At 42.6% G+C, this 26,944-nt stretch overlaps 1 long non-coding RNA gene across 1 annotated transcript; it reads left to right on the top strand.

Annotated features, from left to right (window-relative positions):
* The first annotated feature begins 118 nt into the window (after nucleotides 1-118).
* Nucleotides 119-25,832, top strand: LOC134355981 (uncharacterized). The gene is made up of 3 exons (XR_010020245.1): nucleotides 119-336; nucleotides 1,475-1,535; nucleotides 23,771-25,832. It is a non-coding gene; the product is annotated as an uncharacterized LOC134355981 (long non-coding RNA).
* Nucleotides 25,833-26,944: the final 1,112 nt, after the last annotated feature.

Below are 26,944 nucleotides of genomic sequence, written 5' to 3'. Positions count from 1 at the left end.
CAATGTAATATACATACCTTGACAATAAATGTACTTTGAACTTTGAGCGTCATCAGATCCTAGCCAGGTTCCCGATTATGTTTACTTTCTTGCGACCTGCTAAGGAGGGTGTCTGCGTGTGATGGGCTCTCTCTCCCTCTCGCTCGCTGCCCCCGAGGGAAGGTCCCGGCATTCAAATGGTCTCTCCCCCTCTCCCTCGATGCTGTCAGGGGATGGTACCAGAAATCTGAGTCTGCAGTTTGTGGATTGGACTGTAGTTCCTGTTCGCTCCTTTTTCTGTTGATAGTTTATTGTTTTGGGCAACTTTGGATCGGGGCGGCCTGCAGAAAACAAATGGTGAGCTGAACAGAACATGGACTGTTTAGACTTTGTGCTTTTGCTCATTCTTTCTCGTTGCCATGTGCGTGTTTTGTTTTTCTTGTGTGGCGAGGATCGATTTTTTTTTGTGAGTGCATTCCATAGTTTTCTTGGTTTTGTGGCTGTCTGTGGGGAAGACAAGTCTCAGGTTGTACACTGCATATGTAATTTGATAATAAATGTACTTTGGATCATTTGATGGTTTGGTTTATAACAGTGTTATCATGCAGAAAGACAAATTAGCTAGACGAAAGAGTCCATTAAAACATACACATATTACTCTGCCTGCAGTGAAAGGTTTAAGCTGTTAACACTGGGACAGGGTCTTGGATGAAATCCAGAAAACATCTGACTTGCATTTCTCACTCGAGGTTCAGCCCTCATTGATGGTTAAAAGATTTAATGGTATGGATAAGGGTGTGCTGAAATGGCTGCCTCATTGATTAGTGAACCTTGAGACAGCAGCTAATCCACTATGCTCGAATAATGTTTGAAATCATATTCTCTGTAATTTGTTTACCCGGTCGAATCATAATTAATGGAAATACTCCTGCAATTAATTAGATTAAGAGTGCATCATGATGTACATTAGGAAAAGTGCTGGCAGCGGTAACAGCGGTAGAGAAAACTGTCTCTAAGTCTAATGTTTATGGGATTTGAGCCCATCTCCAGAGTATGAGGACATAGCCATGGTTAAAACATCCATGTAGCATTGAGGAGTATTCTTCTGCAGATCATGCTGATTTTTAGATGAGATACTGAAATGAAATGTAAGTGATCTCCTGATGATCTCTGAAAATGTGCAGGGTAGTTCTTCTACTATATTGACCAATATTTAAAGGGTTTACCTCTTGCAACACGCACAAAAAGCAGGAGAAAAATGGTCAGGCCAGGCAGCATCTATGGAGAAGACAAAACAGTCGACGTTTCGAGCCGGGACTCTTCATCAGCACTGAAATGTTGACTGTTTACTCTTCTCCATAGATACTGCCTGACCTGCTGAGTTCCTCCAGCATTTGGTGCATGTTGCTTTGGGTTTCAAGCATCTGCAGATTTTCCATGGTTTACCTCTTGGTTCTTTTAACACTTAAAAAAATAATTTCTATTTAATGTTCAGGACATCGCCGTTGACGGTCGGGCTGGGACTCTGCAGAAAATTGAAAGTGGATCCTGAAAAGGTGAGTTCACGTTTATTGTGCAACTCAACAGGGAACGTTGGAGCAGTAATTTTATGCAGTTCGCTATTAACCACAGAGTTGTGATTTTCTGAGATTCTAATAACATGGACTGGATTTTAAATCAACTACCATTGCTTGGGTGCCAAATGTAGTTCGCCAGCTCTGGGGCAGTGAATGTAGTCAGCCTCTTTGACTGTCACGCTTGAAGAAAAGCTTTTGAACTTGTTAGCGACTGATTTATCTAGAGTGCCTTTGCAGAATTAAATATCGGTGCTCAGCATGCATTTTCAAAGGATGTGGGCCTTGAGGGATAAATATTGGCATGTGATGACCAACCATGATCTAATTTTATATTTGTCCTGATGATCTGTGAATGACAGCTGTCATTATGCATCATAGTCGTGTCCCTGACAAGAACCACCCTCGTTCCTACAGCTTGCCCTCTGCATCTGTGTGGATGATCTAATTAATCATGAGGTGTCCAGCGGGAGCACTAGTCAGATACTTCTTTTACGTGCCTACAGCACATCTTTAGTACGTAGGGCAAGAGTTTTCAGTCAACACTTGTACTTCCTTCTCCTTTCGACCAGCTCGTGTGCGTTAGGGGAAAAAGCCCTGTACAGTTATACAGAATTTGCAATGATGTAACTGGGTCATTTAATTTATAGAGGTGCAATCTCTGAATGAACTAATGATTTGTAATCAGTCACTTGGTTGCTACCTTACTGAAAGGCCATCCATTGTTGAATGCACCGACTCAAGTTTGCTGAGTTGGATGAGTAATCATTTCTTTCCGGAACAGCAATAGAACTTCTTCTCATGGGTTATTGCTTGTACCGTTGCTTATAAAAATAGCTGAAGTGATTCAGTATTGTTTTCTTTTTGTAAATTAGAAGCCAACCAGTGAGGTTTGTTGTGGCTGTGAGCTATGATTTGAATAATTGCTACTTCCATTCCTCGTCAGAGTTAAATGGAAAAGTTAATGGCTTTGTAAAGTGTGTCTTTTGTAGTATTTGTTTTCCTCTCCCATAAGCTTTCAAATGTAGGTTTTTTTTGTTCCCATTTATATGTTAAGTTTAGTCATTTCTTGGCAGGTTCAATGCTAACGTCTTTGCAAAGGCTTTTTTTGAAGAAGACATCTCAGAATTCTCTGAACACACCATCAGTGACGTAACCTGGGGTCATCGGGTGTTTCAGGTCTTTCAACATCAGACACCCTCACTCAGGCCGTGGTTGATCAAGCTATGACCTGTGTTCTGGTAGCATGTGCTTGAACTTACTCTCGTCGTCTAGGGCCACCTTTTGGCTTTCTCTGCTGCCTCGGCGAGGCTACCAATGGCGCTCTCCCTCCTTGTACCAGCGGTAACCAATGCACTGAGGGCTCCGTGAGGAGATTGTTCAACAAGTCCCTGGCAGCCCACTTCAGCGGGCATGTACTTTGCCTTCCATCCCTGCGTCCGACAGTCACAGACCAGTTCCTTGTATCTGTCAAGTCTCCTCTCATGGGCCTCCTCCAGACACTCCTCCCACGGCACTGTCAGCTCCAGCAGGATGATGTATTTTGCTGCCTCTGAGACCAGGAGGATGTCTGTTCTTGAGGTGGTCTTCTCGATGTGCTGTGAGAACTTCAGTTGCTTCTCCAGGTTCAGTCCTGATCTGCCAGTTGTGAGCGGGTGCCAGAATCCCTCTGTTCATGTCTCCACTGGTATCGTCTCTCCCCAAGTACTTTCGGGCAGCAGTTCAGGATGTACTCCAAGGTTCCTCTCCTGGAACTCAACAGACAGTCAGGGGCGTCAACCTTCCTCCAGCTATGCAGGTTGGGCAAGATGTCATACACCTCCTGGACAATTCTTATTTTTCCGGTGTTCAGTTATCTGGAGTTCTAGTGAAGAAGTAAAAGATCTGGAATGCTATTGCTGACACAGGAGACTGCAGATTTTGGTCCAAAATGTCAACTCTTTATCCCTGTCCATAGGCGCCTGAGGAACTCAGCAGGTCAGACAGCATTTTCTGTGTGTTTCTCCAGATTTTCAGCTTCTTCCGAATCTCTTCTGTTTTTGAGGGATCACATGATCCCTCTGGAATCTGGAGCAACACACAAGATGTCAGGGAAAGCCAGCAGGCAAATGGACAGTCAACATTTTGAGTCAAAACCCTTCATCTGGACAATTGATCTGCAGTACTGTGCCAAAGTTTCAGGCACGTTAGATGTTTTACATGGTTTCAGATTGTTTGGCCTCCACAGATCTCACCGTCATTAAGGCTGTCTGGGATTACTTAGAAAGACAGAAGCAAGTGAAACAGACAAAGTCTGCAGAAAAACGGTGGCAAGTTCCCCAAAATGCTTGGAACAAGCTATCAGCTGACTTTCTTATAAAACTGAACAACAGTGTACCGAGGAGAATTGATACAGATTTAAAGGCAAAGGGTGGTCATACAAATTTTTATTTAGTTTTTTACTGTTTATTGCTCTTTGTTTTTTTTTGATATTTAGAAACTTTTCATTTCAGTATTTTTGAAAGCATCTTCACTTTACAGGATTTTTTATATATGCCCAGGTTTTATACAGTACTCTAGATGACCCAAAACATTTCTCTCCCAAGATGCTGCCTGACCTGTTGAGTTCCACCAGTATCTTATGAGATGTTATTGCTGCCCTACCAGTTGCAACCTTTACACAGAATTTCAGCATTTTTGCAGCTTTTGCTCTTACTTTTGCAACATGGTGGTGCAGTAATCGTTTCATGTCTCCAAAGGCCTGAATTTTAATTAGACATTCACTACTCTCCATGTGGGGGGTTGTACCTTCTCTCTGAGGCCATACAGGCCTCTGGGCATTTTGATTTGTGCCCACATATGCAAGACGTGCAATTAGATAGAATAAACTCGGCTGGAGATGACCAGGAAATAAATGGGGAATGGGACTGCTGGGATTGCTTTGAGATCTGGCACAGATTCAATGGGCCAAATAACCTTGGTTTTTTATGAAAAGAGGGAGATGAAATTGAGTGAGACGTGCTTATCAATCTTGCCTAATTTGGAGCAACACATACTAAATGCTGGAAGAACTCAGCAGGCCAGGCAGCACCTATGGAAATGAATAAACAGTTGACGTTTCGGGCCGAGTCCCTTCATCAGGACTGGAAGGAAAAGGGAGAAGTCAGACTAAGAAGGTGGGGGAGGGGAGGAAGAACTACAAGGTGGCAGGTTTTAGGTGAGAGAGGGGGAGGGGCGTGAAGCAAAGAGCTGGGAAATTCACTGGTAAAAGAGATAAAGGGCTGGAGAAGGGGAGTCTGATAAGAACATAAGAACATAAGAAATAGGAGCAGGAGTCGGCCATCCGGCCCATCCAGCCTGCCCTGCCATTCAATAAGATCATGGCTGATTTCTCCGTAAACTCGGCTCCATCTACCTGCCTTTTCCCCATAACCCTTAATTCCCCTACAATGTAAAAATCTATCTAACAGTATCTTAAATATACTTAGTGAAGAAGCCTCAACTGCTTCCCTGGGCAGAGAATTCCACAGATTCACCACTCTCTGGGAAAAACAGTTTCTCCTCATCTCTGTCCTAATTTTTCCCCCCGAACCTTGAGGCAATGTCCCCTAGTTCTAATCTCACCTACCAATGGAAACAACTTTCCTATTTCAATCTTATCTATCCCCTTCAAAATTTTGTGTGTTTCTATAAGATCCCCTCTCATTCTTCTGAATTCCAGACAGTATAGTCCCAGGCAACTCAATTTCTCCTCATAGGTTAACCCCTTCATCTCTGGAATCAACCTGGTGAACCTCCTCTGCTTTGCCTCCAAAGCCAGTATATCTTTCCTTAAGTATGGAGACCAGAACTGCTCACAGTACTCCAGGAGCAGCCTCACCAGTACCCTGTATAGTTGCAGCATGACCTCCCTGCTCTTGAATTCAATCCCTCTAGCAATGAAGGCCAACATTCCATTTGTTTTCTTAATAACCTGCTGTACCTGCAAGCCAACTTTTTGCGATTCATGCACAGGCACTCCCAAGTCCCTCTGAACAACAGTATGCAGCAATCTTTCACCATTTAAATAATAATCTACTCTTCTATTATTCCTTCCAAGGTGGACGATCTTGCATTTACCAATATTGTATTCCATCTGCCAGGCCTTGGCCCAATTATTTAACCTATCTATTTCCCTCTGCAGACTCTCCACCTCCTCTGTACAATTTGCTTTTCCACTCAGTTTAGTGTCATCAGCAAATTCTGCTGTCATTCCGTGGAAGATCATGGAAGAAAGGGATGGGGGTGGGGAGCACCAGAAGGAGGTGATGGGCAGGTAAGGAGATATGGTGAGGGAGGGAAACAGGAATGGACAATGGTGAAGGGGGGCGGGTAGCCATTACAGGAAGTTCGAGATATTGATGTTCATGCCATCAGTTTGGAGGCTACCCAGACGGAATATAAGTTGTTGCTCCTCCAACCTGAGTGTGGCCTCATCGTGACAGTAGGAGAGGCCATGGGCTGACATATTGAAATGGGAATGGGAAGTAGAATTGAAATGGCTGGCCACTGGGAGATCCCACTTTTTGAGGTGGATGGAACGAAGTTGCTTGGCGACAGGGTCTCCCAATCTATGTCGGGTCTCATCCCAAGCCGCCCCAAGAGCACCGGATACAACAGATGACCCCCAACGGACTCTCAGGTGAAGTGTTGCCTCACGTGGAAGGATTGTTTGGGGACCTTAATGGTAGTGAGGGAGAAGGTGTGGGAGCAGGCTGGCAAGGATGAGTGCCGGGGGGAGATCAGTGGCGAGGGACAGGTGGACAAGAGAGCCACATAGGGAACGATCCCTGCAGAAAGTGGGGGAGAGGGAAAGATGTGCTTGGCAGTGGGATCCCATTGGACACGGCAGAAGTTAAGGAGAACTTGAACGTGTTGCTTTGGATTTCCAGCATCGGCAGATTTTCTCATGTTTGCCTAATTCGGGGCTCCTGACCAAGATAAAAGATAAAGATTAGTTATATTTGTCACGCATACTATGACATGAAGAGTGAAACATGCCATTTGCGTCAAATCAGTGAGGATTTTGCCGGGTGCAGCCTGCAAGTGTTGCTGTAGTATGCCCACAACTCACTAACCCTAACCATACGTCTTCGGACTGCCGAAGGAAACTGGAGCACTTGGAGGAAACCCACAGGGCCGTGGGGAGCAAACCCCGTACAGACAGCGGTGGGAACTGAATCCCGATCTCACAGCGAGCGCTGTAATAGCGTTACCCAAATTGCTTCGCTGCCACTGTTTTATAGTTTTCTACTGGCACATCTGATCAGGTGGCACGGTAGCGTAGTGGTTAGCACAATGCTTCATGGTACAAGCGACCCGGGTTCAATTCCCGCCACTTTCTGTAAGGAGTTTGTACGTTCTCTCCGTGACCACGTGGGTTTCCTCCAGGTGCTCTGGTTTCCTCCCACGGTTCAAAGACGTACTGGTTGGCAGGTTAATTGGTCATTGTAAATTGTCCTGAGATTAGGCTAGGAATAAATCGGGGGATTGGTGGCAGCGCAACTCGAAGGGCCAGAAGGCTCACTCCTTACAGTATCTTAATAAACAAACACAAATACTGTGAATACATTGCAGTACTGTGCAAAAGTTTTATATATATATGGTGCCTAAGACATTTGCACAATGCTGTAGTAACTTTATATATTGCACTGTACTGCTGCTGCAAAATTAAAATAAGTTTGACATATGTGAGTGATGATAAACCTGATTCTGATGTGGGTCTCTGTTGTGGACTGAGAGTGGGAAGGGGGCAGGGAGAGGGAATCACAGTTGGGGAAAGGAGAAGGAAGAGATGAGGGAGCGAGAAGCATCAGAGAGGCATTCTGTAATGATCAATAAACCAATTGTCTGGAGTCACGTGACCTTGCCTGGTGTCTCAGGACTGGGTGCATCTGCAACCCCCCCCCCACACCCCGCCCTGGCTCTCCTTCTGTGCCAGCTGCCTCACAACCCTACTGTGGCACTCCACCCTCGCATTCCCAACAACCTTTGCTCCCGCCAGATTTACAAACTCGTTCTCCACTCCACATTGATGAATACAGTACTGTGCAAACGCATTAGGCACCCCGGCTATATATATGTGCCCGAGGCTTTTCACAGTACTGTATGTGGATGCTATCCAGAACTAAAGAGGCTTTTATTCCTCTGTCTTCTCTCATGTCGAATCCTCAGAGTGTGCCATGATATCCACATCCCACTTACTGCCACTTGCATCACAGTAGCAAACATGTTGGTGGTTCACAACTACACTCGATTGAAACTTCAGCATTTAATACCCCAGTGTGTATGTAAAATTGCTGAGTTATTCTGAAATACTAGATACAGATCGACTTTGTGTCAGTTTAAATGTTCAAAGTAAATTTATTATTAAAGCACATATATGTGACCATATACTACCTTGAGATTTGATTATCTTGCAGGCATTTACAGGAAAATAGAAATATAAAAGAATTTTATGAAAAACTCTGGACAAAGACTGACAAACACTAACGTGCAAAAGAAGAAAAAAATGTGCAGATAAAAATAATACTGAGAACGTGAGTTGTAAAAAGTCCTTGAAATTGAGTCTTTAGATCATAGAGTCAGTTCAAAGTAGCGATGAATGCAGAATCGATTTGCTGCAAATATTTTAGAATTCTTGGCTGCAACCACTGTGCTTCAGCATTTTATAGTTCAACTGTTAGACCCAATATGGTGACATAAGCTGGCTGCAAAAGATAAAGATTAGCTTTATTTGTCAAAGATTCAAGGAAGTATTTCATGAACCGTCCGGAGGATGTCGTCCTTGGTCGCGGTGCTCGTGAGCGCCACCTATATTTGTCACTTGTACTTTGAAGCATGCAGCAAAATGTGTCGTTTTTGTGTCAAAACAAAGCGGAGGGAATGTTGTACTGGGCAGCCCGCAAGAGTCGCTTAGTTTCCAGGGGCAGCAGAGCATGCCCACAACTCACTCATCCTAACCATGCGACTTTGGAATGCGGGAGGAAACCAGAGGAAAGAATGTTGCATATCTTATCAGTAAATGTATTTAGTTTGGACCTGGGTTGTATTGTATTATTTTGTGTCACTACTCTTGCCTTTGGTAGGTGAGATGGAGATACATCTCTACTAAAGGAGGTGTAAGGTGCTCTTTTGCTCTACTAGCCTGCGGGTCATCCTGGGGCAAGGTGAAGCACCTGCTTAGCACCACCCACCCCCAAATCAGGGTCATGTGAAGCCATGGGAGCAGGTGGTGGACGGTCGTATGGGCAGCTGGTGCATATCACAGGTCCTGTTTATGCGACCACTGACACCAGGCAGACAATCTCCGAAGAGATAATGGCTGCAGTCACCCATCTTGTAAAGACACTGTCCAGGAGAGGGCAGTGGCAAGCCATCTCTGTAGAAAAATTTGGCAAGAACAGTCATGGTCATGGAAAGACCACGGTCGCCCAAGTCATGATGGTGACGACTCTCGTTTGTAGTATTTTGTATTTATTTTCACTATATAAGGTAGCTTATGATACCCGTTGATAGTCTGGAGTCTGAGTGGTTTTTCAATGCTCAGTTGCTAACCCATTGAATTTAAAGCTTTGTGTGATTATATTAAATAAAAGGTGTTCCGAATTTCTCCAGTCAGTTAGTGATTTACTTGTAAGAATCTGGCTTCAGGATGAAATACGTGACACTTTTTTGAAGGTTCTGTTTGCACCTGGAAAATTCTGATGCAGCCAGTCTTTTACTCTATCATCTGGTCGTTCAGTTGTCTTCTATTTTTGGAAGCTGTAGATTCACATTGATCTTAAGAAACAGGAACAAGAGTAGGCCATGTGTTTCCCCCAGGTCTGCTCTGCCATGCAATGGGATCATGGCTGGTCTGTTCTGGGCCTCATTTCCATTCTTCTACCCGATCCCCAGAAGCTTTGAACCTCCTACAATCCAAAACCCATCTGTCTCAAATCTCAGTATTTTCAGCGACTCAACATCCACAACTCCTCGGTGGGAGGAGGTGGGGGGGGGGACAGAACTTCAAATATTCACCAGATTTTGAGAGGGTGGAAACATTCTCCTGTCTTCTATCTTAAGTCACTTATTTTGAAACAGTACTCCTTGAGTCTAAATTCCAGCCCTCTCAGTTCCATTGAGACTCTCTCAACATCCAACTCCTCAATTCCCCTCAACCTTTTGTTCCGTGCTAAGAATGGATCTCATTCTTCTGAGCTCCAATGATTGTAGACCCAACAAGATCAACTATTCTTCGTTAACCAATTTCCCCCAGGATTAATAAAGTATGACTATGACTAACTCAACCCCTTCTCCCAGGCATCAACCTAACGTGCCTGGTCTGAATTGTACATGTAGGGACACGGTATTTCAGCAACGGGATGCGCTAACTTGAATTAGCTAATGGCGCGTTCTGTTTTTTTGGCTTGTTAAGGAAGGTGCTGAAGGTTTTTGTGCTAGTGAAGCATTCATAACTGAGGGTCACCATAAGACTTAGGAACAGAATTAGGTCATTTGTCCTATCATGTCTACTCCGTCATTCTATCATGGCTGGTTTATTTTCCCATTCAACCCCATTCTCCTGCCTTCTCCTCATAACCTATGATGTCCTTAATAATATAGAAACTATCAACCTCTGATTTAAATACACCCAATGACTTGGCCTCTACAGTCGTCTGTGGCAGTGAATTCCATAGACTCAACACCTTCCTCATCTCTGTTCTAAAGAAACGTCCTTCTATTCCGAGGCTGTCATCCTCTGCTTTAAATATACTCAGTAACAATTATCACAGGAAAAAGGTGAGAATTTGAATCGAATGAGGAGAAATTTCTTCATCAGAGGATTGATTTGTTAAAATGATTCATTCCAAAGGACACAGGGTGCTGAGACACTGAAGATATTAAATAATACCTGTAGATTTTTAGACATCTGTGGAATTTATACCTTGGTTAAATATAAAATTGTTAATTATACTTTATACTTTATTGTCGCCAAACATTTGGTACTAGAACGTACAATCATCACAGCGATATTTGATTCTGCGCTTCATACTCCCTGGATTACAAATATTAAATATTAAAAATAGTTAAAATTAGTAAATATTAAAATTTTAAATTATAAATCATAAATAGAAAATAGAAAAATGGAAAGTAAGGTAGCGCAAAAAAACCAAGAGGCAGGTCCGGATATTTGGAGGGTACAGCCCAGATCCGGGTCAGGATCCGTTCAGCAGTCTTATCACAGTTGGAAAGAAGCTGTTCCCAAATCTGGCCGTACGAGTCTTCACACTCCTGAACTTTCTTCCGGAGGGAAGAGGGATGAAAAATGTGTTGGCTGGGTGGGTCGTGTCCTTGATTATCCTGGCAGCACTGCCCTGACAGCGTGCGGTGTAAAGTGCACCAGGATCTTCACAGCCATTCTTCTATGGACGGGAAAGTGCCACTGAGACTGTATTAGGTTGAACTGGGTATGATTCTATCATTATTTGCTCTTTTCCTTCATTAAGTATTTTGTCTTGTCATCAATGCATGCAAGACACTTTGTGAACATTGCAGGTCAGGCAGCGATTTTGGAGGGAAGCTTACAGCTGACGTTTCAGCCAAGACCCTTCATCGTGATTGTTCGTTTTTTTTTGTTTCATAGATGTTGCTTGACCTGCTGAGTAGTTCTTCCAGTGTTGTGTGCGTGCGTGTGTGTGTGTGTGTGTGTGTGTGTGTGTGTGTGTGTGTGTGAGTTGCTCCAGATTTCCAGCATCTGCAGTCTCTCTTGATTCTCCATTTTACCTTCTCATGTTGTGTGAGTGTTTACATCTGGGAGCTGTGTGTCATGTCATTGCTTCACGGAAAAAGTTTGTCAGTTACCATTCTACATGCCAAGAAGAGTGGTGGAGTAAATTTCAGTACAAAGCTAGAACACATCAGCCTTCTGTTTAAAACGTATTTGTCCTTGGTGGCTAAATATCAGAAACTGCATAATGTCATCATTTTAAATTAGATTCGGTTATAAGTGTTAGAAAAAAAATCAGTGAATATGATGTCATGATTTCCGAATAGTTATTTTGCTTTTGCATTTCAGTGCATTGTTTAAGGACTTTCTATGCAATTTGTTGGAGTGACTTCACTTTTTAGGGAACACGTGTTGTCTTCTGTATAATTGACCCCTGTGCTTGGAATTGGTCTTTATCAGTACAAATTCACTTTATGTCCATAAGGTTGTTAAAAATCTGGTTCAGCTGGAATAACCATTTTACATGTTAAAGTGTTTTATCTTTGGTACCAGATATTGGGAACATTGTACATAAGCAGAACTATACCTCTATGAATAATTAAAAATTATTGTTGGGATAGATAAATATGCTCAGTGGCCGCTTTATTAGGTATACCTGTACACCTGCTTGATAATGAAAATATCCAATCAGCCAATCACGTGGCAGCAATTCAACGCATAAACGTATACAGACATGGTCAAGGGGTTCAGTTGTTGTTCAGACCAAACATCAGAATGGGGAAGGAATGTGACCTAAGTGACTTTGACTGTGGAATGATTGTTGGTGCCAGATGGGGTGGTTTGAGTATCTCAGAAACTGCTGATCTCCTGGAGTTTTCATGCACAACAGTCTCCAGAGTTTATAGAGAATGGTGTGAAAAACAAAAAAGAAAAATCCAGTGAGTGCTGTTCTGTGGGTGAAAATGCCTTGTTAATGAGAGAGAGGTCAGAGGAGAATGGCCAGGGAGGTGACAGAAATTCAAATAATTACACATTACAAAGTGGTGTGCACAAAAGTATCTCTGAACACATAACATGTCAGACCTTGTAGTGGACGACCTACATCAGTGGAAGACCGCAAACATACAGAAATACACTCGGGCCACTTTATTAGGTAACTTCTGTACTTTATAAAATGGCCACTGAGTGTATCTTTCACAGTTCCATCAGAAAACAAGAACATTCAGAGAGAGGAAAGAAGAAGAGAACACAAAGTGGAATTTGTAATACTTTAGGACAACAATGCTTGCAATGTTCCATTGGAAAGGCATAGTCTTATGACATACACACAAGAAGTGCTGCGGATGCTGGAAATCTAGAGCAGTACACACAACGTGCTGGAGGAGCATAGCAGGCCAGGGCTGATGAATGGTCTTGGTTTGAAATGTTGACTGTTTATTCCCCTCCACAGGTACAGCCTGACCTGCTGAGCTCCTCCAGCACATTGTGTGTATAAGTCTTATAACAGCTATTAGCAGAACCCTCTTCTGTTCCACTATTGTATCTCCTCTAATCCATCTTTGTCTATGGTGATAGTGAATAGATAGCTATTGCAAAGGTAGAACAATGACAGTTGCTTTCTCACCGCTCCAGCGATCTAGGTTCAGCGCTGACTTCTGTTGATGTCTATGTGGAGTTTGCAAGTTCTCCCTTTGACACGAGTTTCCTTCCACAACCCAAAGGCGTGCTGGTGTGTAGGATTGTCAGCTATTGTTGATTCCCCCGTCGTAGGTGGAGTGCAGGAGAATTATCATAATTGTCAGGGCTTTCTCTAAAGTTGTATGTTGCTTTGCCTTGTTCAATCTCTCTTGTACCCGCGAGAAGGATTTTTTTTCTTACAGAACTGTGCCAGGAATGGTCTACGTTGCTGGGATTGTGATCTGCATAAGCTCAGGCAAGAAGGTAGGAATACACGTAATTTACATGTTATTATTTAATTATTTATGGTTTTATATTGCTATATTCATACTCTATTCTTGGTTGGTGCAAATGTAACGAAACCCAATTTCCCTTGGGATCAATAAATTATGTCTTTCTATCTATCTATCTATCTTTGCATTTCTGGTCAGATGCTAACTGCATTTCATTGGCTTTGTATCTGTACTCGGCACAATGACAATAAAGTTGAATCTAATCTAATCTAATCTAATACAGCAGATTCTGGTTAATTGGGCCACTGGTTAATCGGAGCAGCCACTTATTTGGGACAACTCTTTGAGAACAAAAACTAATCAAGAAAATAGCCAGGATTCCTTATTTTCAAGCAACATACATCAAAGTTGCTGGTGAACGCAGCAGGCCAAGCAGCATCTATAGGAAGAGGCGCAGTCGACGTTTCAGGCCGAGACCCTTTCATTTTGTTTGGGACTATGTCGCTCAATTGGGATAGGAGACTATTGTTGAACAGTTCCCACCTAGCGGTAGTTGTGTACTTGTGCGGCCGTTAGCCACCATTGTGCTTACAGTGAGCAGTTTTTAAATACCATCAGTGCTAGTGATCAAAAATCCCATGGTGGCGTAGTGGTTAGTGCGACACTGTTACAGCTTGGGGAGTTCTGGAGTTCAGAGTTCATTTCCGGCACTATTCTGTAAGGACTCTCTGTATGTCCTCCCCGTGGAATGTGTGGTTTTTCCCCAGGTGTCCAGGTTTCCTCCCACAGTCCAAATACGCACTGGGTAGGTCAGCCATTTTAAATTGTCCCGTCATTAGGTTCGGGTTATTCGAGGTTGTGGGGTTGTTGGGGCAGTATGGCCCAAAGGGCTGGAAGGATATATTTCGAGATGTATCGTTAAAGAAATCAGCAATTTTTGTCGCTGATAATTGGCGAGAAATAAACAGTAAGACAACTCAGAACATTTTTTCTCACAGCATTTACAAGCATTCAGGCTCGGAGGCGCCTCAAATGGCCAGAAGTGAAAATGAAACAATTTCATTATTTCAGCAAGTTAGGCACTACGAAGAATTTGAAGGTATCGACAATCATCTTGAATGTTACAATGAAAACAAAGTTTTAGAAGATACAATCATCAATAGCATTGCATGAAGGCAGTCCGTTATCTGCACTAGGTGTCTGTGCTAATTTTGTTCATTTACAGTCAATCAAAGGAATATGAGTGGCATTATTCCTCCATTGATAACTGTTCGGAATGAATGTACAGTTTTATAGCACTGTAGTAGTATTGAGTGTGTTCTAATTTTTCACTCAATCGTCATTTTTTAACTGTTTCCACAAAACTGGCTAATTGGGGCAGCTGCTTAATTGAGCCAAAATGTACTGGTCCTGACGTGTCCCAATTAACCAGAACCCATTGTATTCATGAGGTGATGTTGGATGGATTATCAGAATCAGCTTTATTATCACCGGCATATGTCATGATATTGTTCTTTTTTGACAGCTGTGCAGTGTAAGACATAAAAAAATATAAGTTACAACAAAAATAGTGTAAAAGGATAATAACAAGTTAGTGCACCGTAGAAAGCATTCTTCTAGGGTGCATCACAACCTGGTATGGAAGTTGTCCTGTCCAAGACTGGAAGAAGTTGCAGAAGATTGTGAACACGGCGCAGCACATCACACAAACCAATCTTCCGTCCTTGGACTCACTTTACACTGCACGCTGTCACTGCAGTGCTGCCAGGATAATCAAGGACATGACCCACTCAGCCAACACATTTTTTGTCCCCTCTTCCCTCTGGGAGAAGGCTCAGGAGCTTGAAGACTCGTACAGCCAGATTTGGGAACAGCTTCTTTCCAACTGTGATAAGACTACTGAACGGATCCTGACCTGGATCTGGGCTGTACCCTCCAAATATCTGGACCTGCCTCTCGGTTTTTTTGCACTACCTTACTTTCCATTTTTATATTTTCTATTTATGAATTATAATTTGAATTTTTAATATTTACTATCGATTTGTAATCCAGGGAGTGGGAAGCACAGAATCAAATATCGCTGTAATGATTGTACGTTCTAGTATCAATTGTTTGGCGACAATGAAGTATAAAGGTATAAAAGTGTTCAAGGATCATCCAGAAATCTGATGGTGGAGGAGAAAAAGCTGTTTTTAAAGCATTGAGTATGGAGTTCAAAGTTCAATGTTCAAATTTATTATCAAAGTACTATATACAACTTTGAGACTAATCTTCTTGCAGACACCCACAAAACAAAGAAACAATAGAGTCCATGAACAAACAAACACAACAAAGGCCAACAAAGCCAGGGCTTTGAGCTCACAGGTTAGTTGATCTACAGATTGAATCCAGGTTGCATTGCTGGTGGTAGCAATGAGAACAGGGGATGTCCTGGATGGTGAGGGTCCTTAATGAAGGATGCCACCTTCGTGAGGTAATGCCCGTTGAAGACTCCCTCAGTGGTGGAAAGTGTTGCACTCATGATGGATCTGGCTGAGCCTGTCTCTCTATGATGACCCTCGAACATTGCAGTCTGGAGATTAAAAATGGCCGTGTACGCATGCATGTACTGATTTAGCGAAAGAGCGTGTACAGTCCCAGCAGACTCTGTCAACCTCATTTAACGCTAACCTATCATTTACAACCTACCTGGCATGCCTTTGGACAGTGAGGGAAACCGGACCACCTAGTGAAAGGCCACGCATTCTACAGGGAGGACGTACAGAGGCACCTTACAGATGGCGCTGGTTTGAACCCTGAACTCCGACACCTTGAGCTGTAATAGCATCGTGCTAACCGCCAGGTTACTGCGGCACCCTTATTGACAAGTGTTCAATATGTTTCTGTTGTTGGCTGGGTGTGGGATGTTCATTCCCAATATTTTCAGTGTAGACCTGCAGCAGAAAGTCAGAAATGTGGTGCTCATTATGTAAAGCTAAAATTGGACATATTGATAGATATGTATTCCATTGTTCAAGCAATAAAGAAAGTCAATGGTGACCTTAATTGTTTCCTCTTCTATCTACCTCATGACCACTACCTCTCCTCTCTACCCACCTTCCCCTTCACGTGGTTTCACCAATCACCTGCCAGTTTATACTCCTTCCCCTCCCCCCACCTTCTACCCCGCTCCTTACCACTCTTGATGAAGGGTCTCAGCCCGCAATGCCAGCTGTTTATTCCCCTCCGTCAACGGAGCATGACTTTTGCAGCTCCTCCAGCATTTTGTGCTTGTCATTCCAAGATTCTGAGCATCTGCTTTATCTTGCCTGTCTCATCCTGGTCTTTGACTCCTTGCACATCAGTTGCTTTTGCTTCCTCAGATGACTGGCCCTGACCAAACGTGCATCAGAACTGAACAAGGAGAAAATGTGAGGGGAGCTTTAAAAACTGGTCGGTAATGAACCTGATGTTTGTGCATGCACACTTAATCAGAAGCATGGAAAATAATGCAGAATGCCCAGGTTTTCTTAACCCTGGGGTAATGGCCAGGATTTCTTAACCCTAGGGTAATGGCCAAGTTTTCTTAACCCTGTGGTAATGGCCAAGTTTTCTTAACCCTGGGGTACTGCTGCTAATCAGCTTATCCATCTCAGAATGGTGAGCAAATTGGACCTTTGAGCCATGCTTCCTGAATTGATGTGGGACATTAGAGTCATTGGGCTCGTGTACGGGCTTTCCTGTTTAGACAACCCTTTTCAGATGTGACTGGCATTATAATCTCATTGATTTACGGGCCTACGCATATTATTTCCTCTTGGGTAATTGGATGGGTCGACATACAGGTTAAATATCTTTGCCCCATTAATTAACTTACTTTTAAAGAGGGAGTTTTATGAGTTTTCTGTTTAGAAATTAATCTATTGGGAAATAAGAAAACTGTGCAGAAAATTAAATTCTATATCTTTCAACAAACATGAGGAAGTCTGCAGATGCTGGAAATTCAAAGGAACACACACAAAATGCTGGAGGAACTCAGCAGGTCAGGCAGCATCTATGGAAATGAACAAACAGTCAACATTTCGGGCCGAGACTCTTCTTCAGGATTAGAAAGGAAGGAGGAAGGTGCCTGACCCACTGGCTATCTTTTGATTTTGTTTTCATTCTTTGGTTAGTTCTTTTATCTATCAAGTGTATCATGTTGGAGGGGTTAATATCAGGTAGAAACAAGATGAAATAATGTGGCTGAAATTCTCACATGTCTGGCTTAATTGCCTGCTAATGTTAATTGAGCACTACAAATATAAATTCAACTCACAGGAATAGTGTCATACCAAGTTTTTTTTAAAAACCAAAATATACTTTATTCAAAAATAAAATTACGTACCATAAACCATTCAATGTCTGTCAATCCTTTACAGATGTTTCCATTACGGTCTTTACATTTCCACACTTTTAGCCACCCACGTGGCACTCTGATGTTTCACCTTTCCACACCATTGTTGAGGGGTATACAAAGTGTCATACAAAGTGACTTCTAACATGGGTCACAAGATGGTCAGCGTGTATGGGATGACTAGCTAACTTTATCTCTACTCTTCGATCAGGATCACTTCCAATTTACTTGGAATTGGATATTCTGTCGCAGCAATGGGTTGACAGATTTACATAAAAAAGTATCAATGTCTCCAATAAGTCTTGTACGGTACTGTGCAAAAATCTTAGGCACGTCTACAGTGCCTATAAAAAGTATTCACCCCCCCTTGGAAGTTTTTATGTTCTATTGTTTTACAACATTGAATAACAGTGGATTTAATTTAGATTTTTTGATGCTGATCAATGGAAAAAGATTTCTTTGTGTCAAAGTGAAAACAGATCTCTACAAAGTGACCTAGATTAATTACAAATATAAAACACAAAATAATTCATTGCCTAAGCATTCCCCCCCCCCCATTCGTCAGTATTTAGTGGATGCACCTTTGGCAGTGTGAGTCTGTGTGGATATATCTCTCTCAGCTTTGCACACCTGGATGCTGCAACTTTTTCCCCATTCTTCTTTACAAAACTGCTCAAGCTCTGCCAAATTGCTTGGGGATCGTGAGTGAACAGTTCTTTTCAAGTCCAACCACAAATTCTCAATGGATTTGAGGTCTGGACTCTGACTTGGCCACTCCAGGACATCAACTTCATTGTCACAGTTCTCTTGCAGACTGCATCAGATATTCCTCCAGCATTTCCCTGTATTTTGCTGCGTTTATTTTACCCTCTTCCTTCACACACCTTCCAGGGCCTGCTGCAGTGAATCCCCACAGCTCGATGCAGCCACCACCATGTTTCATGTTAAGGATAGTATGTTTTTGATGATGTGCGGTATTCGGCTTATACCAAACATAGCCTAAGACCTCAATTTTGTGTTCATCAAACCATAGAACCTTCTTTCATCTGACTTCAGATTCTCCCACACACTTTCTGACAAACTCTAGCTGAGATTTCATGTGAGTTTATTTTCAACAGTGGCTTTCTCTTTGCCACTCTCCCATAAAGCTGTGACTGGTGAAGCACCCTGGCAAAGTTGTTGTACGCACTGTCTCTGCCATCTCAGCCACTGAAGCGCGTAACTCCTCCAGAGTTGTCATAGGTTTCTTGCTGGCCACTCTCACTAGTCCCCTTCTTGCACGGTCACTCAGTTTTTGAGGACGGCCTGCTCTAGGCAGATTTACAGCTGTGTTGTATTCTTTCCTTGCCCCTAGGCCTGAGTCGACTTAGTAGTAGTAGTAGCATATTCTTTCCATTTCTTGATGACTGATTTAACTGTACTCCAAGGGATATTCAGTGACTTGGAAATTTTCTTGTATCCATCTCCTGACTCAGGCCTTTCAATAATCTTTTCGCAGAGTTGCTTGGAGTGTTCTTTTGTCTGCATGGTGTGGTTTTTGCCAGAATACTGACTCACCAGCAGTTGGACCTTCCAGATACCGGTGTATTTTCACTACAATCAATTGAAACACCTTGACTGCACACAGGTCTCCAAAAACAGATCTCTATTTAACTAATTATGTGACTTCTAAAACCTATTGGCTGCACCAGTCATAATTTGATGTGTCATATTAAAGGAGGTGAATATTTATGCAATCAATTATTTTTTGTTTTATATTTGTAATAAATTTAGTTCACTTTGTAGAGATCTGTTTTCACTTTGAGACAAAATAGTCTTTTTTTTGTTGATCAGTGTCTAAACAGCCAAATTAAATTCACTGTGATTCAATGTTGTAAAACAATAAAACATGAAAGCTTCCAAGGGGGTGAATACTTTTTATAGGCACTATATTTAGCTCGGGTATCTAGATTTTTGCTCAGTACTGTAGTAATTTTATGTATTGCTCTATACTCCTACCATAAAAAATAACAATTTCATGACTTATTCTGATATGGGTCTCTGTTGTGGACTGAGAGTGGGAAGGGGGCAGGGAAAGGGGAATCATGTTTGTAAAAAGTGGGAGGGAGTGGGAAGCACCAGAGAGACATTCTGTAATGATCAATAAACCAATTGTTTGGAATCAAGTGACCTTGTCTGGAGTCTCAGGTCTGGGTGAGTCTCCCTGACCCTAAAACTCCTCCTCTGCCACCCTCTCCACATCCCTCCCATGGCATTCCCAACATCTTTTATTCCCACCAGATTTATAAATTCACTCTCCACTCCATATTGATAAGTACACTACTGTGCAAAAGTCTTAAGCACCCTAGCTATATATCTGTGCGTAAGACTTTTACATAGCACTGTAGTAACCGTAGCTTTCTTCACGGGTCATATTAAAGTCAAGTATTATTTCTGAACAATTCTAAATTAACTCATAGATTATAGGTGAGCTTTACTTGTCACACATACATTGAAACATCTCAGAGAAATGGGTCATTTGTGTTAATTCCCAATGCAGTTCGTGCTGGAGGCAGATATCACCACGTCACATAGCATCCTCACAACTTAGTCACCCAAACTTGTAGGTCTTTGAAATGTGGGAGGAAACTGGATCACCCAGAGGAAACCCACATGGTCACAGTGCAAACATACAAACTCCTTATGGACAGCGATAGGAATTGAAAAAGGTGATTGGTGATTGCTGGCACCGTTGTGCTAACCACTATGCTTCTGTGCCACCCAGTGGTTTCAAGTTTCTTTTCATAATCTGCCTTCTATAAATTTTTTCTCTGTCTGTTGGTTTATTTTGTTCGACATTTGAATACCTTTGGACCATGACTTTCCATATCTTATTCCAGCGGCCCTTTGGGATATGCCAGCTTTAATTAAACTTAAATGCATAAACTAGGCTGGGAGGCCAGTAGGATATCATGAGAAATTCCAGCATATTGGAGGTGGCATCGATTGGTTAAGGTGATGACTTGAACAGACTCGATGGGCCAAATGGCTTAATTCTGCTGCTTTGACATGCACATTATGCTCTGCTTTGAAATAATAAAATTCTGAGTGTTCCATCCAGAGACACCCACTGTTGCTGATGCCAATTGCCTATCATATTTGATTCAACTGGAATGATTGTACTTAACAGGTCAATTGAACACTCACTGGCCTTTTTATTAGGGTCCTCCTGTATCTAATATGGTGGCCACTAGGTGTACGTTCATGGTCTTCTTCTGCTGTAGCTCATTTACTTCGAGGTTTGACGTGTTGTGTATTCAGAAATGCTCTTCTGCACACCACTGTTGTAAAACGTGGTTATTTGAGTTACTGTTCCAATTCCTGTCAGCTTGAACTAGTCTGGCTATTCTCCTCCGACATCTCTCATTAATAAGGTGTTTTTGCCCACAGAACTTGATGTTGTTTTGTACCATTCTCTGTAAGCTCTAGAGACTGTTGTGTGTGAAAATCTAAGGGGATCGGCAGTTTCTGAGATACTCAAACCACCCTGTCTGGCACCAATAACCATTCTAAAGTCAAAGTCACTTAGATCACATTTCTTCCCCATTCTGATGTTTGGTCTGAACGGTAACTGAACCCCTTGACAATTCCTGCACGTTTTCATGAATTGAATGGCTGCCACATGACTGGCAGATTAGGTATTTGCATTGCCAAGCTGGTGCGAAGGTGTACCTAATAAAGTGGCCACGGTGTGTATGTGACGGACTGGAAATAACTCGGGGAAAATAATGATGCATTCTATTGAAAGAAGCAGCTCTGAGTAGGTGTTGCATGCTCTTTCTTAAACTGTTCATAGTTCATAAGATATATTAATCTACTTTGTTGAGCAGAGGAGTATTTAATAATTCATTTTCTGAAATGAAAAATCCTTTATCATGATAAAGTTATTTGTAATCAGTGTGTGCTAAGTGCTCAGTAATGCTTCAACTGTCTCCATATTAATAATGCTACCTCCATGGAATGTATAAATATAATTTATGTTGTGTAGTTTTCCTCGGGGAGAAATAAGAACACTTCCCCCTCAAATCATTTACAGATGGCTTTTCAATATGACAAACTTTTGGGCCTCCATTCACTGCAATACACATTCTGCTATTGATTGACAGAGCCATTCCACAGTTAAAGTCCTGGTTCCTGGAACAACCTACGTGCCCTCCCCTTCTGTTCATCACTACAGGGACCGCTGTTGCCTCCAAGCCTCAAGTTCAAGGAACGTGGGTGGAACGAAGTCCGCTCAGAACAGATTTAGCAAGCTATTGTCGGGGTTGAGAGGGCTACGCCGATCTGCCCAAACGTGCGTGGGGTGCCTTTTGGATGCACTGGACAACCAGTGAATTACTTTTTCAGAAGGGGAATAGGGTCATAGACTCATAGCAAAGCACAGATCAGAAAAAGGCCCTTCAGTCCATCTAACCTGTGCCAAACCATTTAAACTGCCTCCTTCCATCAATCTACACCAGGACCATAGTCCTCCATACCCCGATCATCCATGTACCTATCCAAACTTCTCTTAAACATTGAAATCGAGCTTGTGCTGGCCGCTCGTTCCATACTCTCATGACCCTCTGAGTGAAGAAGATTCCCCTCATGTTCTCCGTAAATTTTTACCATTTACCCCTAACCTATGACCTCTACTTTATAGTCCTGCTCAACCTCAGTGGAAAAAGCCGGTTTGCATTTTCCCATCTATACGCCTCATAGTTTTGTATAGCTCTATAAAATCTCCTAACGATCTTCTGTGTTGCAAGGAATAAAGACCTAACCTATTCAATCCTTCCTTATAACGTGCAACCTAAATGCAAATGTTTTTGGTGGAATTGAGTGAGGGGAAAATATTGCTTAAAACCCAAATAATTTGGCAATTTTGTTTAAAAGTTTGATATGCATCTGTAGATGCATGGTGGAGGGTATCCTGACCAGTTGCATCACGGCCTACAGACTACAAGTCTGTCCTGCACATCAGCGATCAGGACGCTTCACTCCCCAACAGGCTGAGTGTCTTTTACTCCAGTTTGATGTGCAGAACAAAGTGCTGGCAAAGAAGGTATACCCCCCACCCCAGGGGAGCAGACACTCCATCTGGCTGATGCTGAGGTGGGGAAGACCCTGGCCAGAGACAACCCATGCAAAGCTGTGGGACCCAATCATATACTTCTGAAAGACTACGCTGCCCAGCTAATGGAGCTGCTGATGGATATATTCAACATCTCTCTGGGACAGTCCATTGTCCCCTTGGTTTTCGAGGTGTCAACCATCATTCCATTGCCAAAGAAGGTGCCAGTAATCTGCCAATAAAAGAGATGTTTTTAAAAAAAAGTATGTCAACCCCCAAACCTCCCTCCTCCCACACAAAATGCAACAAGAACATTGCCCACAAAACCTCCACCCCATAAGTAAAAAAAACGAGAAGGAACAGACAAAAACACTGAGTGTGAAAACCATAAGCTTGAAGTAGTCCATATTCCAAATTAGTAAGTGCGGAACTTCAGTAACATCCTCCGACTTCATCAAAGGAAGAGAGAGACACCGCTGGAAAACAGAGGCGGACCCTCCGGGCACGGCGATTGGCCACACAGGCTCCTTCTTCGACAGCAGAGGGATCCCATCAGCGATCAGAAAGCATGCAGTTGGTGCTGAGCCCTTGCTCGCTTCAATGTTCCCCCACCCTTTTATCGGTGAAATGGAGTCGAAGCAGTTCACGCCCCGTCTCGAAGTTTCTCCACCTCGATTCCTCAAGGGAACGAGCTCGAGCTCGCCCTCGCTGTCTAGAATCCGGTCGGAGGCGAGTTCTCCAAACTGTAAGTCGTGGGCTCTAACAGTTCCAGAAACACATTTAAGATGACAAACAGACGTAAAAGAAATGAAATAGTCAGTTTTGGAAGATTGGAAGAGTGAGTTAGATATGGCCCTTGTGGCTAAAGGGATCAGGGGGTATGGGGGGAGGCTGGTACAGGGTTCTGAGTTGGATGATCAGCCATGATCATACTGAATGGCAGTGCAGGCTCGAAGGGCCGAATGGCCTACTCCTGCACCTATTTTCTATGTTTCTATGTTTCTATATCAGCTGAGGGAGCATTGTATGCAGGTGCCTGTACAACCCTTCAATATTGTACTGTACCCTACAATATTTAATTTATCCACTTTATGTATAATTCATTTGTAGATTTGGAGACTGGAACTACGCAGAGGTCTGAAAAGAGGAGAAGAGAAGCTGAGGCTTGCTGCTGAAGAAAAGCGCAGTCATCGGAAAAACGGCACCAAGACAACACTGGAGGACAGCGCCTTCAGGTGCAGTTGCTGCAGCGAGACTGTCACTCCCGTGTGGGACTCTACAGCCACAACAGCCGCTGCTCTAACACAGACTGAAGCAAGACCTTCCAGGCGCAGATCTATGGTCTCGCGAGACATAACGGATGCCACCACCAGACTTAATTCTTGCATTCCTAAGTCAATGTGCGTTATGTGCACTACTGTGCTTTGCACCCTGGTCAGGAGAAACACTTTTGGTGGTATACATGTAGTGTATATAGTTACATGACAATAAACTTGACTAGAGTTAGTATGGAGGCACCAATGCCCGTGAATAGGAAAGCCTATCAAATGTAGTGGACACAGCCCAGTCCATCACAGGTTTCCAGCCTCTGCAGATTTCCTCTTGTTTGTGACAGGAAAAGCTCTTCCCATCACTGAGCACATCTACAAAGAACATTACCACAAGAAAACAGCATCCATCATCCAGGCCATGCTCTCTTCTCGCTGCTGCCATTGGGAAGGAGATACAGGAACAGTTATACCCTCCAACCTTCCGGCTCCTGAACCAGCGTGGATAACTTCACTCACCACAACACTCAACTGATTCCACAAGCGATGGGGTCACTTTCAAGGATTCTACAGCTTGTTTTCTCTGCATTATTTATTTATTTTTGTTTGCACTGTTTTGTCTTCTTTTGCACATCGGTTGTTTGTAAGTCTTTGTGTGTAGTGTTTTGTCGATTCTATTGTACTTCTCCTTCAACTGTGAGTGCCTGTTAAGAAAATGAATCTCAAGGTAGTGCATGGTACTTTGATAATAAATTTACTTTGAACTTTGAAATGGGAATCCTCAGACCTGTACAGTATTGACATAGAATTTTTAATGTCTTTTGGGACAGCCAGCTGGTGTTTCAAAGTATTGACCCAGACTTTGCAGTCAGCAGGAAAGGAACAATGCTTTTCATGCCTTTGGTAATTAGATATCCATTTAATCTTTTAGACAGTCTGGGGCTTGAGCAGGCAAAATAGGAGTTGGCCTATTCAAGCAATCATTGAGCATAAATACCTGGAAGCAAGTTGAAGATTCAATGGAAAATTGTGTGTGCAAGTCAAAAGAGCAGGGAATAACATTGTAAGTGTGTGATAAAAAAATGAAAAGATTGCTTAACAGAAAATATAAACAAAACTATGGAGAAAATCAAAGTTACTAAAAGTTGTTAAAAAAATCTAAGCTTTGATAGTCTTTATTTGAATGTTCATAATACTTGCAATACTGTGACGTGCTGTCAGCATAGATGCAAATTGTTGAGGGTGATCTAATAATAATTATACCAATATGGTTGCAGAGTGACAAGGATTGGATGCTTAGTCTTCTAGGTTTCTTGATATTCCGAGAACATGCCAATAGAGAGGTCGGGAATGGGATGAGTGAGCGGTAACCTTATATTAGTCAAGGAAGCTATTATAAAAACGTTGAGTGCTGATTACAGGGGCAGTGGATAGGAACGCAGAATCAGTCTAGGTTGACACCACACACGACTGGGGAGAGATGACATGGGTTAGAGTATATGCCCCCAAAATGTGACCTTGAAAGGGGTAATATCTAAGGTGTGTTTCAAGGGAATTGAAATTGTCTCAGGAGTCTTTAATCTGAAAAGCATATTGATTGTCGAACCAAACTGGTAGGTGTAGAAAGGAGTTAAGTGTTGGACCTCTGAAACCAGTGGGTTAATAAAAGAAAACAAAACAACGCTGGAATAACAGACGGGCTAATTTCAAATAACAGGGAGGAAATTGTAGAAATTCCAAACACGAGGGACAAAGTATTAGAAAGACTCTCAGGGGCAAGAGCGTTTCAACACTGGACAAATCGCTGGACCCAATGGCCCGCACCCAAGGTTTTTTTCCCAAAAGGAAGTGGCTGCAGAGATATCACATCAATTGGTTGAAGATTTTTTTTTAAAAAACTTGTTAGATTCTGGCCGGGTACCAGATGATTGGGAAATCAGCCAATGTCACTTCCTTGCTCAAAGGGAAAGAAGACAGAAGGCAGGAAATGATAAGCCATTTAACATCCAATGTTGGCAACGTGCTAGAAGCAATAATCAAGGAGGAAACAACTAGTCATATTGGAAAGCTGGACATAAACCGAGTCAACATTATTTTTGAAAGCAAGTCCTGCTCAACAAATTTCCTTGAATTCCTTAAGAATGTGATGAAGAGTTGATAGAATGGAATCTGTGGATGTATTTAGATTTCCAAAAGATTGTTTTGATAAGATGCCACACAGGAATCTGCTGCTTAAGCTAGGACACCAAGGTACAGGGGGAAGTGTGCTAGCCTAGCTTGAAAACTGATTGTCATATAGAAAACAGAGCATGAGTAAATAGGTCCTCTGCAGGCCGGAGGGGTGTAACTTGTGGAGTTCCTCGGGGATTCATTCTTGGCCCATAATCGTTCATTACTTCCATTAGTGATTGGAATGAGGGAGTGAAATGTAAGGTTTCCAAGTTTGCCAATAAAGAAAGCAAACTGCATTTGGTCTTTATTGCCAAAGAGCTGGAATTCAATCACTATCTAAGTATAGCAACACTGTGACCACTTTGACTAGAATGGACTTTTTTTTGTTCTAATTATGTTCTTTCTTGTAAAAAAATTGTGTATTATTTATCTTTCCTTGTGACTGTGAAGTTGATGCTATGTCCATGTGATGTTGCAAACACGAGGAAATCTGCAGGTGCTGGAAATTCAAGCGACACACGCAAAATGCTGGTGGAACGCAGCAGGCCAGGCAGCATCCATAGGAAGAAGGACAGTCGACATTTCAGTCCGAGACCCTTCGTCAGGACAGTCCCGACGAAAGGTCTCGGCCTGAAACGTCGACTGTGCTTCTTCCTGTAGATGCTGCCTGGCCTGCTGCGTTCCACCAGCATTTTGTGTGTGTTGCCTGATGTTGCAAGTATGTCTTTCATTGTGCCTGGGCATCTTTGTTCAAATGACAATGCAATTAATTTTTGATTTTAAAAGGGAAGGCATTGTTACAGTTTTACAGCGTGTTGGTGAGGTCACACCTGGAAAACCGTGC

This window comes from Mobula hypostoma, chromosome 13, assembly GCF_963921235.1.
Source record: "Mobula hypostoma chromosome 13, sMobHyp1.1, whole genome shotgun sequence".
Taxonomy (NCBI): Eukaryota; Metazoa; Chordata; class Chondrichthyes; order Myliobatiformes; family Myliobatidae; genus Mobula; species Mobula hypostoma.
This window is presented reverse-complemented; position numbering and strand designations above follow the sequence as displayed.